This window comes from Megalobrama amblycephala, linkage group LG6 (genome assembly GCF_018812025.1).
Source record: "Megalobrama amblycephala isolate DHTTF-2021 linkage group LG6, ASM1881202v1, whole genome shotgun sequence".
Classification (NCBI taxonomy): domain Eukaryota; kingdom Metazoa; phylum Chordata; class Actinopteri; order Cypriniformes; family Xenocyprididae; genus Megalobrama; species Megalobrama amblycephala.
Genome location: NC_063049.1, coordinates 28,244,703 through 28,254,860, shown reverse-complemented (window position 1 = coordinate 28,254,860; position 10,158 = coordinate 28,244,703).

The window sequence follows — 10,158 nt, the reverse complement described above, 5'->3', positions numbered from 1 at the left end:
AAATTAAAATATACAATAACCAAAAAACATAGCTCTTAAGGCACTCTGGTGCTGGGCGGCTCAATGCCTAGTGGGCTGACCAGTTGCCTGGGAGACAAGCATCCAAGGGGGACAGTAGGGGGGACGGAGCAGCGCCAATAATGAAGCTCCAGCACCTGCCAAAAGCTTAAATTAGAAGGAAACGCTGCAGCCAAATCCAGCCATGGGGAAAGGTCACAGGGAAAATGTTCCAAAGCGCATGCAGAAAATGCTGCAACCCAGGAGTGTGTTAGATCTCCCTAACCTGATAATGCCGAAATGGATGGGACAGCACAGACAAAAGGACAATCTGCTGTACCTTGCCGCTTTCTTTAAGCCCTGTGTTTAACCCTCTCAGTAAAGCAGACGCTAGGCGGAGCTACTCAAAATGTCAAATGGTAATAGATGAGAGAAATTTGCTCCAGAAAGAAAATGAATGTGCCTCAGATTTGCTGGTCATTCTCAAAAGGTCACCAGAAAATATTAAACACTGAGCGATCAAAAAGCAACCGGTAAAGACTGGAGATTGTGTAATCAGTAGTGGAGAGCATCTTCGTCTTAAATGAAGGTTTGACGTTTATTAGGCGCTAAATTAATCAGATAATTAATTGATGCATCTTAATGGCTATTGGAATTACAAATAAGATTTTACGGCAGAATAAATGTCATGCTGCTGTTTGTTGGATTCTGACTAATGCTGGCGAGAAACCTGAATATCATTTCCAGGCAAGCTTTAGGAACAATACTGCATTCCCCTCTTGTTCAGCATCTTAATGCATACAACACCTATTTCATCATACTGTACAATCTTATGTTCATCAGTACATAAATACATTGAAATTGAAGGGATCATTATACAGTTAAAGCATAATGTGATCATTCAAAACTGAAACCTACTTCCCCAGACCAAAAAGACCATTTACTGAAACTGGCTGCAAAAAGGACTCATTCTAAAAGTCTCTATAAAGATATATGCAGTTGTAAGAAGAAGATAATAAATTAACACAAGATCATGAACATGTACGTGTCAACAACGCCTCAGAAACTTAAAATGTTAAACGCCATACTGTAATAACTAATAATATGGAAAATCGACCAAATCCTGTGTTTTCCTGGCTATGAGTCACATCTGCCAGCTGCATATTATTCCAATGGATACAACTGTTTGAAATAATTTTTAGGTACCTGACTGTTTGTGTAAACAGTTTGTGTGGTACATTTAAGTGTGGATTGTTTTGTGAACCTGTCACAATGTGATGCAGGCTTAGCAAAATGGCTACAATTGAAAAATGGAGCAGATTTGTCCATATATCAAACTAGATGTGATTTGACCCATCCGCAAAACTAAGTGGATCAAAGTTGATTTGTTGAAACTGCTAATCATTTCATATAAAAATGGCATCTACATAGAAGTCAGCAGTACCAAAAATGGCCCAGTTATTTCTAATGGTCATAAAAAAATAAAAAATAAATTATAATTGTTTTTGGTGCACATTGACTAACTTTGGTTAACATTATAAGTGGACCTTAGAAGGAAAAAAATGGAATAATGACAAAAGTATATGATCCCTTTAATTTATAGTGATGCTATAGCAAAATAATTTCACACTAATGATTTCTTGCAATATAATTTAGATTTAGACCATCTGAAATGTGGCTGGACATTTAACCAAGGCAGGGGTGGTCCGGCAGCGCTGTTTGTTTTGGTTCCTTGAGGAAGCATGTTGTGCTGATTAAACTCATTATTGTAGTTGTAAACTGCCAGACCTGAATGTTCTCAGTATTGATCGTCTGCTGAGTGAAAGTTTGCTCTAACACCCTCAGGGCTTTAGTCCAAGATTACTATTGTCCACAAACACTCTCTGTCTCAGTTTCTCTCTTGTCCTCTTGTGAGTGTTTAACTGACCATCACAGCAGCAAAAAAAATTAGCCACTGACCTTCATTGTCATCTTTCTCCCATCAGAGTTTGTTAAAGAAAACCAGCTCTATATCACTCAGGGTTACAGGCCTGTCTGCGAGCAACTTCATGTGAGCGTGACACGGGTGATCTGGGTCTTTCCGGACAATTAGCAACAGGCTGTTTGATGGGCTGTCTCCAGCGAATGTCAGGTCCTTCTTTAGCAGGGCGGTAGAAGATCTGGCTGTGGCTTCACAGTGTGCTCAAAACTGCAAAGGAGGTGTGAAGGCAGAATAAGAAGACGTGCTGAGGTGGGCACAGCAGGAGAACTAAAAACAGGTCATTCGCATCACCATGGGTCTGGACCTAATATTAGCCCTTGAGTCACGCCTGCACTGCAAAGCAATCCTGCATTTTTTAATTTTTCAAAACCTATGCTTCTCATTAATATGGCATAAGTGATGTTGAGCATCTTCCTTGAGCACTTGAAATTACATTCACTTGGAATCCAGCTGAGAGCGGGTCTATCAGGGCAAGGCTCTGGCAATGTGCCGGCTCTCACGGGCTGTTTTGCCGTATGGTTCTGCCATAAATAGCAAACTGAGGATCTTTCATTAAATTTAACTTAGTTGTATTGAGTGTGACCTGAATTAACATACCTAGAATTAAAGCATACTTTCTATAAGCAGATATGACATTAAAAAAAGCATCTTAAGGGGATATTTCCCCCAAAAACATGAATATCCTATCAACATGTACTAACCCTCGTGTCATTCCAAACCTGTATGACTGTTTCTTCTGTGGAACACAAAACACAAAAGATAATGTTATCTTGTAAAGTGATAAAGCTCAGAAGTAGCTCTTTCATAATGGGGTTTAAAACTTCTATATATCATATATAGAAAATAAAATTATTGGATAAAGTAAAACAGAAATATTGTGAAATATTATTACAATTTAAAATAACTTTTCTATTTTAATACATTTTAAAACATAATTTTAAGGCTAGCTGATTTGGTGCTCAAAAACCTTGATAAAAAATATTTTGTTTAGGATTCTTTGATGAATGAACAGCATTTATTTGAGACAGAAATCTCTTTATTGTCACCACTTTTGATCGATTTAATGCATCCTTTGAACTGTGGTGTATATCATTCACATCCCAAACTGTTAAATTTCAATTTTATTTCAGATGTTTGTCCTATAATGAAAAAAGTACAATTGTAGACAAATTACAGGCCAAAGTTTGGCCAAACATTTTACATTTTTCCTTGTTTTGTTCCAAACCTGTATGACTTACTTTCTTCATTGGAACACAACAGATGATATTTTCCAGTGTTGTTTTGGAACCCATTTGTTTTCACTGTATGGACAAAGTATTCTTCAAAATATTTTCTTTTGTGTTTTGCAGAAGAAAGTAAGTCAGAAAGAATTGGAATTACATGAGGGTGAGTAGAGATAAGTCCCTTTACAATGTTTTTATGATAGGACCAATGTTGATGTCACAGGAAATAAACGTTATATGTGTGAGGCAAGTTCTCTACAACTCTAGCTCCCAGAGGAGCCCAATCTTCTCAAAGTGCTCCTTATGGGACTGCACCTCGAGTCTGTGCTTGGGCAGCTTCAGTGACTATCTTTGCAGTCTAGCCCACATGACGCCACCAGTCTGCAAGCCTAACAAGGTCCCACAGGTCATAAAACATACGGGCCGTGAAAATGATGGGGGTGGTTGAGGGAGTAAGAACAATTCCAGTTGTAAATCTGAACTACAGCATAAAAGAGATGAAAGAGAATCACTGTTTAATTATTAGTTAATACTAAATTTTGCAGTTTGTTGGGTGCTTTGAGGTATGCAACATACTAAAAGAATAGAGAGAGCCTCATTTGCAATTTGTACTTAGCAATAAAAAAAGATTGCGTACTGCAAATAATGGCAAGGAAACGTGTCTTTATTTTGAGTTGTCCTTGCAGGCTGCACACAGTAACATACAGAATGACCAGTGTAGTCCAATTCACCAACAAATTACTCTTTTCAACTCTTTCTTTTCAGTAAATCAGAAACATACAACAGAATCAGTATAGCTACAGTATACATTCACAAAAAATTACCCTTACAAGTCAATACTTTTAATGAATCATTCAAAAAGACTCACAAACTCAGTATATGAATCAGTCCGATGCATCCTTGTGTAATTTATAGCATTAGCAGAGCGAGAATTTCTTGTAAGCAAAGTGGACATTATTTGAAATATACTAAATTGAAACAAATTAAATCTAGAGTCGGAATCAAATTGTGAAATCTGTAAGGACAGCCAGTCCTGGACATGAGGGTGATACGGCAGATGATGACAGAAATTGTATTTTAAAAAGAATGATGTGTGGTTTCAACCAAATTTAGATTAATGTGTGAACTCAGCCACACATTAATCTAAATTTTTTTAACCTACAATAATAGTTTTATTTAATTATCAAACATAGAATTTTGGGTTTTTTTTCACTTGACCCTCAGTTTTTAAATGGCACAATGCTTCTGTTTGTTATTGCAGCCATCGGCTGTTCAAACTCTAGCTCACCTCTCTAACTAAATGACCACTGCCCCAGTAAAATGGATAAGCCAAGAGCTCTCCTGTCTGCACTTGTCTTTGATGATTACTGCATCCAGTGTGGTTAAAATACAGCCATCTATTGTGATTTAGGTAGAACAGAAAAAAAAGTCAAAACCAGCCCAATGTACAGTACAGTCCAAAAGTTTGGAACCACTAAGATTTTTAATGTTTTTAAAAGAAGTTTCGTCTGCTCACCAAGGCTACATTTATTTAATTAAAAATACAGTAAAAAACAGTAATATTGTGAAATATTATTACAATTTAAAATAACTGTGTACTATTTAAATATATTTGACAAAGTAATTTATTCCTGTGATGCAAAGCTGAATTTTCAGCATCATTACTCCAGTCTTCAGTGTCACATGATCCTTCAGAAATCATTCTAATATGCTGATTTGCTGCTCAATAAACATTTATGATTATTTTCAATGTTGAAAACAGTTGTGTACTTTTTTTTTCAGGATTCCTTGATGAATAGAAAGTTCAAAAGAACAGCATTTATCTGAAATACAAAGCTTCTGTAGAATTACACACTACCGTTCAAAAGTTTGGGGTCAGTAAGAATTTTTATTTTTATTTTTTTGAAAAGAAATTAAAGAAATGAATACTTTTATTCAGCAAGGATGCATTAAATCAATCAAAAGTGGCAGTAAAGACATTTATAATGTTACAAAAGATTAGATTTCAGATAAACACTGTTCTTTTGAACTTTCTATTCATCAAATAATCCTGAAAAAAATATTGTACACAAATATTTTGTACAATTGTACACATTAAATGTTTCTTGAGCAGCAGATCAGCATATTAGAATGATTTCTGAAGGATCATGTGACACTGAAGACTGGAGTAATGATGCTGAAAATTCAGCTTTGATCACAGGAATAAATTACTTTGTGAAATATATTCAAATAGAAAACAGTTATTTTAAATTGTAATAAAATTTCACAATATTACTGTTTTTTACTTTATTTTTAATTAAATAAATGTAGCCTTGGTGAGCAGACGAAACTTCTTTTAAAAACATTAAAAATCTTAGTGGTTCCAAACTTTTGGACTGTACTGTATGTGATGCTATAATTCCTAATGTGTAATAACACTCATCCTGACTATATTACAGGAAGCCTGGCCATTTACAGGGCAAGGTTTAAAAAAATCCTTTTTTTTTTTCACAAATGATCCCTGACTTAACATTTTACGCAGACTCACCTTGTCACACTGATAGACCTATGAAAGCAATGAACAAATGTCATATGCTCATAAAAAGATGGTAAAATACCTGTCACAATAAAAATGGCAATGAACCAAGCCCCATTTCCTGGTCACTGTCTGGAAAAGGTCAAGAGCCATTTAAAATGCCCAGAAACCCACAGAACCTGAGCGCATGCAATAAACATTACTGACCATCGCAGTTTTGGAATGGCTGGATGGGCAAATGTCATTACTGCTGTCAAACACTATAAAGCCTGGTGTAATATGGTATCTATATAAAAATATATTGCCCTCAGGCCTTCAGCGGTACTGGCATTAAAAGTCCATTTTCTCAAAGATACTATTAAGGTTCAAATATTTTCTCAACTTAGTTCTGTGATACTTATTAACATATTCATTAGCGGAATGCCATAAAGACAGTAAATTTGAAGGATGTGGTTCGGAGATTAATACAACTTTCTCCTGCCAGTTTCTAATAGAGTATTTTGAGTCTTTAGTGAAAGCTAAAGCCTCTATATCTTTATGTGACATTAGCCTGATAAATCAGGGTTGAGCAGCATCCATAATCGATCGGAAAATGCATTTTAAAGGTGCCATCGAATTGAAAATTGAATTTACCTCAGCATAGTTGAATAACAAGAGTTCAGTCCATGGAAATGACATACAGTGCCCCCAATATTTGCATATGCCAGCCCATGATCGAGGCATTACACAAGGGCAGCCAGTATTAACGTCTGGATCTGTGCACAGCTGAATCATCAGACTAGGTAAGCAAGCAAAGACAATAGCGAAAAATGGCAGATGGAGCGACAATAACTGACATGATCCATGATTACATGATATTTTTAGTGATATTTGTGAATTGTCTTTCTAAATGTTTTGTTAGCATGTTGCTAATGTACTGTTAAATGTGGTTAAAGCTACCATTGTTTCTTACTGTATTCACGGAGACAAGAGCCGTCGCTGTTTTCATTTTTAAACACTTGCAGTCTGTATAATGCATAAACACAACTTCATTCTTTATAAATCTCTCCAACAGTGTAGCATTAGCCGTTAGCCACGGAGCACAGCCTCAAACTCATTCGGAATCAATGTAAACATCAAAATAAACACTGTACTTACGTGATTAGACATGTTGCATGACGAACACTTTGTAAAGATCCATTTTGAGGGTTATTTTAGCTGTGTGAGCTTTGTTTATGCAGTGATAGAGTCAAGAGCTCGGGAGGGGGCGGAGAATGCGCGATTTAAAGGGGCCACAGCATGAATCGGCACATTTCTAATTATGCCTCAAAATAGGCAGTTAAAAAAATTAATTAAAAAACATCTATGGGGTATTTTGAGCTGCAACTTCACAGACACATTCAGGGGACACCTTAGACTTATATTACATCTTGTAAAAAAACGTTCGATGGCACCTTTAAGTATTTGAAATAATATACAATTAAAATGGGTATTCTAAAGTGCAGCTTTATCATTTTAGAATTGTCATCTCAGTACACAACAAAATTGACAAATGCAACAGAATAAGAAATTTGTGTGTACATAATCGATGGGTTACAATTTTTATGTCAAAATTTATCTTTAAAGTTATTTAGTAACAATATGGTGGATATTGGCACTGTATGACAAAAATAATATCATTAATTTATCTGAATAAATTTATTTGCTTTGACAGTATTAAACTTGATGAAATATTTCCACTAATTTGAGAAAATAGATACTTTAATTTAGCTTTTCATAAACAAGGAACCATTGATAGCAGTAACACGTCTCCAAACTACCATTACTCGTAAAGAGCAAATAAATATAGCGAATAAAAGGGCATAGTTTGTAAAAACAAATTATGTAATTCTTGTGTTGGCACACAGTAAATTGTTTTTCTTGTCATTACCATTAAAATTTCAATTAAACATCCTGTGGGCCAGTTCAATTAATAAAACGAAAGGAAGCCAATTCTTAAATTCTGAATTTTGCACAACCCTGAAAGGTATACATTTTGATTGATATTAGTACATTATATTAGAAAGTATTCAACCAGTCTTATTACTCAAATAGCATGTTTATGTCTTTCAACAATCTAGTTTTCAAAATTATATCAAAAATTATTTCAATATATAAGCTACACATAAAAAATAAACTTAAATCTACGTGTATCTAAAAAGGTTGTCTTGGTTTCATAGTCCATTTGCTCACCTCCACTTCCTCTTAGCCAGATCAGAAAGTTCAGCTTCATTAGAAACTGAATGTTGCTTGTTAATGTGAAACTCACTTAGTGGAAACAGACTGTGGGTCTCAGCAGAGTTGCCACTTCCACAAACACTAAATCACCTCATTGAAACCTTGCCAGTTGTTCAGCGGTGAGAGACATGAGGTAGAGCAGCAAGAGAAAGAGGAGTAAAATAACTTGCCATGTTTTCTGATTTACGTGTTGAAGTGATTGCCTATTGCTGTCTCTGGTTGTGAGCAGAAAACAGAGAGTAACAGTACACTAATAGTGTTTGAGAAAGCAAGAGAGATGTGGGTGGGTGGATAAATGGAGCCTATACAGCATAAAACTGAAAGGGCGATTGATGGTCATAGCGATTAAGATGCTATAACACTCAACAGTTATGTCCCTTTAATGCATAAAAGCATAAATGAAAAAACAAAGATAGCTGTGCACTCATAGTAATTCCCTGTAATTCTCATTCATAAGAATCAAAGTGATATCAAATAGGGAAGAATACAGCTGAGGGAAAACAAAGACAGAGCAAAAAGAAAAGTGATACGAATAGACACGGCATGAAATGGAGAAAAATTCACCACTTGGATCTCATCACCTCTTGTCTCTTTCTTAAATTCACAAACAGACTAAAACGCAATCTCAAAAAAGAATTTTAATAATTGATTTCAAGATTTTATGAGGTTAGCATGTTGCTAAGCTAATGGATCAACAGTCCATTTTATTGATACTTTTCAGTAGTGAATGTAACACATTTATAATCGATATTTCTATCCACCTGGAATGAGTTTTTGAGCTTTTTATCTCTGGTATATAAGCCAAAAATGAGCCAAAAATTGTTTCTCAGCCTCATGTCATTCCAAACCTGTATGACTTTCTTTTGTGTAACACAAAAGAGAGAACTGTGAAAAATCAATCATATTTATTGTTGACTTAATAAAACCAATTAATTTAGATGTTACCACATGACACAGCACACAACACATTATTTGCAGTGCACCTTTGTGTAGAAGAGAGCATCTAAGATGCCTTAAAATGCTGTCTAGGTAGGTCTTCAGAACAAAGCTAATGCGATTTAGAAAAGGCTTCTGTGCACCATTCAACACTCCCACAAGCACAAGCACATCTTCAGCACCAAGGACAGTGAAAACACATGCGGCTGAAAGGCAGAAACTAGTCAGACACAAGTCATGATGAACAGCTTGGTCCACATGGAGTTCATCAGCGAGAGCTAAATAAGACATTCAGCCAGCCTTGAATGTTATACTGGCTAAAGTTAGAAAGGCTAATGTTGTTTTTCCTTTTGCTGTCATATAGACTTAGATTAACCTGGGCCACCGACATGCTGTGGCTGCTCGCAAACTAGCTGCTTCTTCTCATGCTGCAACTCAATGCCACCTGCAGTGACCCCCCACACACCTGCACCTATATGGATTTCATTTTTATGACACTGCTGGCATTGTCCCCGCAAACACTACTTGGTTCACATTAATGCAATTAAAACAGAAAAAAACAACATTTTGCATACCAAACACTTTGGTTTGATTTAATTTTCAAGGACATTATAAGCAATTCATTTTGTTTCCATGCTGCACATGCACTAAGAAACACACATTCACAAAGACATGCCAAAGCGATGCACAAATCACACGCACACACAATAGCACAAATATGCATATTCATGCTTTCTCACCCCTACACAATACAAAAGCCATAATTGCTCAAATATACCCTCCCTTCTCTAATTACAGGATTTTTTTCCCCTCAAAATTCCTCACAATTTGAAAAGCCAGAGTTATGAATTGTATCACCAAATGTTGGCAATCAAATGGTTGTGAAGAAACTGTTCACAAGAACAATCTGCAGTTGGCATCAGTCAGTCATCTCCTCTCCACAGGTGCACACATTTCTGACGGTGCATCCAAAGGCTGAAATTATGATCCGATATGATTGCATTACAAACATTTCCTCAAACAAGGGTATAGCCGCAGAGGTCAAGCACAGGATGTTGCAGTCTATCAGCGTTTACGTGGTGACAGCACACAGAAATGGTTATAAGACAAACTGTACTATTGATCCACTGTTGCCAACAAACACTGGCCTGGTAGACCATGACTAATGACTCGCTCAAATATAATCTAATGATTACATGCTCAATAATTAGATGTTTATAAATCTCTACCACGGCCTGTCTGTAAATACG